This window comes from Nycticebus coucang, chromosome 7, assembly GCF_027406575.1.
Source record: "Nycticebus coucang isolate mNycCou1 chromosome 7, mNycCou1.pri, whole genome shotgun sequence".
In the NCBI taxonomy this organism is placed as follows: Eukaryota; Metazoa; Chordata; class Mammalia; order Primates; family Lorisidae; genus Nycticebus; species Nycticebus coucang.
This window is the reverse complement of record NC_069786.1, coordinates 67,860,954-67,867,703: the sequence shown is the minus strand read 5'-3', so window position 1 is coordinate 67,867,703 and position 6,750 is coordinate 67,860,954. Positions and strand designations below refer to the sequence as shown.

The following is a 6,750-nucleotide window of genomic DNA, read 5'->3' as shown; positions in this document are numbered from 1 at the left end:
TGCAGCAGTGATTCTCAGTCTCTATTTGTACCCCAATCCAGTGGTCTAATGGGAGAGAGAGAGAGAGAGAATGGAAGTAGGAAGTTAGGTAAGGAAGGGATGATTTTTTTTTTTAAACAGGGACTTTAGTTTTATTTTGTCTGTTCATTTGCAAAACACTTAGGACCAACACAAAAAAGGGAATATCTCCAGTGGGAAAAAATTACATTAAATGGGGGCAGGGCTGTAAGGGATTAGTGCCTTAGCCCCAAGAAGCTATAGCAACTCTAGTCCAAGGACTTGAAAACATCTTGAGAGGGTATCATAAGAGAAAGGAGAATGCAAATTTACTGAGGCAGAGGGCCCCGGAGCGGGCCACAAGGGGGAACTGGAGGCCAGGGACTTGGTCTGGGTGAAGGGAGAGGTCCCCTCTGGTAGCCATAGGGTGGGGGCATGAAGGGCCAGTGTGTCTATGAGGGGCCATCAGTGAGGAGGTCCACGCATACCATGTGCGGGTATAGGACCTGGGTGACCCATGGGAGACCCAAATGGAGGCCCTCGGGGTGGGGAGGCATGCCCATTGGAGGAGGTCTAGGATGAGACATTCCAGGTGGTAGTCAAGGTGATGGCTGTCACCCAGAGCCTGGGTGCCCTGCATGGGGGCATCTTAAGCCATGAGGGCCGTGGTGTGCCAGTTGCATCTGAGACATCCCTGGATGGGGCATCCCACCTCGAGGAAATGGGTGAGGATGTGAGTGTCCATGGCCAGGATGTCCTGCTCCTGGGGTTCCTGCTGATGGGGGGCCATGTCCTCCAGCTCCAGGAGGCACAGGTGGTGGAGCCATGGCTGGGGGTATCCCAGGTGGGAGGGCTCCAGGAGGTGGCACTGGGGGTGGGAAGGAGCCAGGAGGAGGCATGCCTGGTGATGGAAGCCCAGATCCCAGTGATGATACCACAGGATTGGGAGCAGAAGGTGGAGGCAGTGCATCTGCAAACAGCTGATGGGGGGTGGTCAGCCTAGGAGAGTCGTTCAGCTGCTGAGCCATGACGCTCTCCCTTCTCGAAGGCATAAGACACAGTGACAGGGTGGTTACAAAGATACTGCCCATTCATAGCCTCAATTGCTGCAGCCGAAGCATCAAACGAAGCAAAAAGATAATAAAAAAATGAATTAAAGCATAACCCTTGGAGTAACCTGTGTCAGGGTCCCACATAATCTTGGGGGGTTGTAAAATGACTCCACAGGCACTGAAAGTATCATAAGGCAGCTTCTCATCAATCTCTGGGTCCAGGTTCCCAATGAAAATGTTGGCCCCTACATCCAGATTTTTGCTGTGAGCTGATGCCTTGTTCACACATATTGGTTTCCCATAGAGTTTTATCATGTTCACGATCTTAATGGCATAGTCAGCATCCTCCTCACTCAAGAATTCCACAAAACCATATTCTTGATGCTGACCTGTGACTCTATCCTTTGGCATGTGGGTGTTGACTACTGGTCCTGCCTGGAGAAACAGTTCCCACAGCAGTGGTTCATTAACCTTCTCATCCAGACCCCATGTATACGGTGGCATCCTGGTTCCGCTGGGAGATCGCCTGGCAACCATGGCGAAAGAGCTCCCACCGTCTCCCAGAAGGGATAATTTTCTTTCCAGGGAGGCCCAAATCATCATCACCACCATACACGTCCTTGAGTTAATTTTCACTTTGGCTTGCTCTTGGTGTGAGTAAGGTCACGCTTAAAGTTGTCGCTGCTCTCTTGCCTCAGTGCTCTTTTATTTTCCATCCTCCACCTGGGTGTCCAGTGGGTTCACTGTGCCCAGGAGCTCCTAAGTCTGTTCAAGACCCCCAACTTAGGGCAGTGCCTGTGGCTCAAGGAGTAGGGCACTGGCTCCATATGCCAGAGGTGGTGGGTTCAAACCCAGCTCCGGCCAAAAACTGCAAAAAAAAAGCCCCCAAAAACAAACAAAAAAAAAACCAACTTAGACACTAGAGGGGAAACAGTGAATTCTGATAAGAGGGGGAGCTGGGTCGTGTGATGGAGGAGGACAAAGATGCTTCCTACTCTCTCCTTCATGCCAGGTAACCACACAAGGGGAGAAAAGAGTCCCCAGTGAGCCCAGGACCCAGCCCTGCCTGTCTGTGTGTGCCAGGGCTGAGCTGGGTCCTGGTCCTCTGGAGTTCATCCCTCCAGCCCTGGGCCACAGGACAGGGACCCATTCAGGAAATCTCATCAAAATCCTAACTTTAAAAGGAATTTCAGACCTCATTCAGTTCAACTTTCATCCAATGTTGTGTTTTCCTTTTCACTTTCATTTCACAAGAAAGAAATTCATGACAGGCCTCGTCTAGCCTTAATATTATAGATTTATATATATAATATTTATCTGGACTAGACTGCAAACTAAATTTCTACTATCACATTAACCAAACTGACAAATTACTTTATCTAAGATTCAGACCCTGAGGCTGAGGACCAGATAGATATTCTTCAAATTGAAGCAGAAAAAGCTCAGCCTAGAAATCTCCCAGTTACATAGCAGTAGATATTGAACCAAAGATTGCCAAATGCACTTGACACGGTTTGGACATTTGTCCCCTCTAAATCCCATGTTGAAATTCGATCTCCAGTGTTGGAGGTGGGGCCTGGAGGCAGGTGTTTGGCTCCTACAAGCAGATCCCTCATGTATGACTTGGTGCCATTGCATGGAAAGGATCCTGGCCATACTCTTCTCTCCCTTGCCAGACAACACACCTGCTCCCTTTTTCCTTCTGCCATGACTGGAAGCCTCCTGAAGGCCTCACCAGATGCAGAAGCTGATGCCATGCTTTGTCTATAGGCTGCAGAACCACGAGCCAAATAAATTTCCTTTCTTTATAAATTACCCAGCCTCAGGCATTCCTTTATAGCCACGGTTCTCAACCTGTGGGTCGCGACCCACAGGAACTGTATTAAAGGGTTGCGGCATTAGGAAGGTTAAGAACCACTGCCTTATAGCAATGCAAATGGACTAATACAAAAATCAATCAGAAATCCTCCTCCCCTTCCAAAACTGCCACCCTAATGATTCACCAATCAGATCCTGTCAGAATGCTTTTCCTTTTATTCTACAGAACTCTTTCTCCTGTCACACCGCTTCAAGTACTTTCCAGAAGGAAAGTGAGGATAGCAAACTTGCTGACTATAAGCGAATCTATAGATGTCCTTGGTCTTTTTCATAAAACAAAAATGTAATCTTATCCAGACTGGCAGTGTAAATGAGCATTGCTCGGTGGGCTACCTTCAACATGGACAGAGGTTGGTGCAACTGATAATCAGAAAAGAAAGTCCATGTCACTCTAAGAAGAACGGTGTGTCACCCTGGATCTTGTCTAAGAGGGCTGCATAAAGGGCTGACAGCTCTTTGAAAGGAGAAAAACTGCAGGTAACCCCAGATGTCTAGATGCTGGCTGAGGCCCAAGAAAGGGAGCCAACCTGGGCCTTTTGCTCACCCAACCTAGCCTGGTGCAGGGGTAAGGAGAGGCAGGGGCCTTAGATGGCTTTTTTTAGGTGATGCCTGATCTGCGTTTTAGAGAAGATGCTGAATTTAGCAAGGTGGAGAAAGCAGGGTGAGACATTGAGCTATGTTTTACCAGATCCTGACTACCTTGTGAGTTATTTCAGGACAGAGATTGCTCCTAACTCTAGCAAGGAACCTGCTCAGAATTATTTGCTATGCCAGTATAGTACGGTGGCTAGGTAGTATGGACTAACACTTTAGGTACTATGTGTACTCTGGACTAATAACTAATATCAGCATCACAAGATCTCGTCCTTTGGGGTGGTGCCCGCGGCTCAAAGAGTGGGGCACCAGCCCCATATACCGGAGGTAGTGGGTTCAAACCTGGGCCCGGCCAAAAACCGCAACAACAACAATTAAAAAAAAAAGAAAGAAAGAAAAAATCTCGTCCTTTCTTTTCCCTCTGCTTCCTTTTTCTGTTTCACCATCTTCTTTCCTGAAAGGGAATCGATTTTTGTGCTAAAGAGGAAAATTATTCCAAAGACATCACAAGAGACAAGATTCATATGCGCCAGTAGGTACTAGATGGTTATTGTACAATTAATTTACTCCTAGGAGATGCATCTAAAGTAACTGTGGGTGAAGTCTCGTCATGTCTGCAACTCACCTTAAAAGCTGTGTGGGAGGGCCGGGCGTGGTAGCTCAGGCCTGTAATCCCAGCACTCTGGGAGGCCAAGGTGGGTGGATTGCCTGAGCTCACGAGTTGGAGACCAGCCTGAGCTAAAGCGAGACCCCCACCTCTAAAAATAGCGGGGCGTTGTGGGCACCTGTGGTCCCAGCTACTCAGGAGCTGAGGCAAGAGAATCACTTGAGCCCCAGAGTTGGAGGTTGCTGTGAGCTATGACACCATGGAACTCTACACCACGGGGTTGACACCGGGGGCAACAAAGTGAGACATTGTCTCAAAAAAAAAAAAACAATTGTGTGGGAGGGAGGAAAGAGAAAGCAAACATGGAAAATGCAAAATGTAAATAATTATTGAACCTGATGGAGAGTGTATATATTTATTATACTACTTTTCAATTGTTCTACATTTTAAAATTAAAAAATGAAAAGTTGAGAAAATGCAAATAAATTATCCTGGAACAAAGTACTGACGCAGTGAGCAGCAGATTCCTTGTCAGAGTGCAGACAAAAAACGCCTTTGCCTTTATGTGATACATTTTGCTTCACGTAACTATTTTTGCATAAATTTGTTTTGTCTGTATCCCCATCTTAAAGTGTCAACTGCCCAAATACAACCTCTTATATGGAATTTTTCTACTGCCAATAACAAACTTTGAAGCGCAGACATTTTTAAGAGAAGATCACAGGGCGGCGCCTGTGGCTCAGTGAGTAGGGCGCCGGCCCCATATGCCGAGGGTGGCGGGTTCAGGCCCAGCCCCAGCCAAACTGCAACAAAAAAAAAATAGCCAGGCGTTGTGGCGGGCGCCTGTAGTCCCAGCTGCTTGGGAGGCTGAGGCAAGAGAATCGCGTAAGCCCAAAAGTTAGAGGTTGCTGTGAGCCGTGTGACACCACGGCACTCTACCCGAGTCTCTACAGTGAGACTCTGTCTCTACAAAAAAAAAAAAAAAGAGAAGATCACAATCATTTAATTTTCCCTTACCATCCTCACCTTATAATGAAGGGCAAACTCTCACCTTTAATTATAAGGTATTCAAGCAGGTATGATGTCCCTAGCATTTAATAAGGTGAACATTATATTTAAGTGGATAATAAGCAAGGTCTGCAACTTGGCAAAAAGTTGTAAGGGTACCTTGGGTAAGGCTAGTCTTTGACCAGCTTTTCCCAAAGCAAAGCAGTCATTCTGCAGCTGTTCCAAGTCAAACAACAGAAAAGAAGCTCTCTGGTCAAGTAATTTAGGGAAATAATATATATAATGGGCAGCACCTATGGCTCAAAGGGGTAGGGCGCCAGCCCCATAGTCCGGAGGTGGCAAGTTCAAACCCAGCTCCGGCCAGAACTGCAAAAAAAAAAAAGAACATACTATATACAAAATGCTGTATATTATATTCCCTATCTCAAAGAATCACATTATATATTGGCAATTAAAAGTGCTGCAAAGTTCAAGCTCCTGATAATGGAGGCACAGTTTTTATTGGACAAACCCTCACACAAGATAACAACTAAAAATTCTGAGTAAATTTTTTTTTTTAAAGGACATGAAAACTGGGCAGAGTGGCCCACAAATGTAATCCCAGCACTTGGGGAGGCTGATGTGGTAGAATAACTTGAGGCCAAGGGTTTGAGACCAGTCTGGGCAACACAGCAAAACTCCATCTCTGAAAAAAATAAATTACAAATTGCCACTGAAGTCTTCTTCATAAAATCTTTTCCCAGGCCAATATCTGCAAGCATTTTCCCCACGCTTTCTTTGAGGATTTTTACTGTTTCATGCCTTAGATTTAAATCTTTTGTCCATCTTGAATCAATTTTTCTGAGCGGAGAAAGGTGCAGGTCTAGTTTCAGTCTTTCACATGTTATCCAATTCTCCCAGCATCATTTATTGAATAGGGATTTTTTTCGCCCATGTATGTTATTTTTTATTTTTTATTTATTTATTTTTTTAAACAGAGTCTCACTTTGTCACTCTTGGTACAGTGCCATGGTGTTGTAGCTCACAGCAAGTTCAAACTCTTGGGCTCAAGCAATCCTCTTGTCTCAGCCTCTACAGTAGCTGGGACTACAGGGGCCTGCCACAATACCTGGCCATATTTTAGAGACAGGGTTTCGCTCTTGCTCAGGCTGGTCTTAAACTTGGGAACTTAAGTGATTCACCAGCCTCGGCCTCCCAGAGTGCTAGGATTACATGCATGAGCCACCACACCCAGCCCTCAGTTCTTGTTTGATTTATCAAAGATTAGGTGGCTGTAAGATGTTGTTAGTTTCATCTCATGGTTTTCTACTCAGTTCCAAATGTCTATATCTTTTTATGCCAATACCATGCTGTTTTGACCACTATGGCCTTATAGTACAGTCTAAAGTCTGGTATACTGATGCCTTTGGCTTTGTTTTTATTACTAAGAACTGCCTTAGCTATATGGGGTTTTTTCTGGTTCCATACAAAATGAAGAATTATTTTTTCCAAATCTTGAAAGTATGATGCATTGAATCTGTAGATTGCTTTGGAAGTACAGACATTTTTAACAATGTTGATTATTCCTAGCCATGAGCATGGTATGTTCTTCCATTTGTTAATATCTTCTCCTAT

At 45.5% G+C, this 6,750-nt stretch overlaps 1 pseudogene; it reads right to left on the bottom strand.

Annotated features, from left to right (window-relative positions):
* Window positions 1-326: 326 nt before the first annotated feature.
* LOC128589721 (splicing factor 3B subunit 4-like) lies at window positions 327-2,806 on the bottom strand (annotated as a pseudogene).
* Window positions 2,807-6,750: the final 3,944 nt, after the last annotated feature.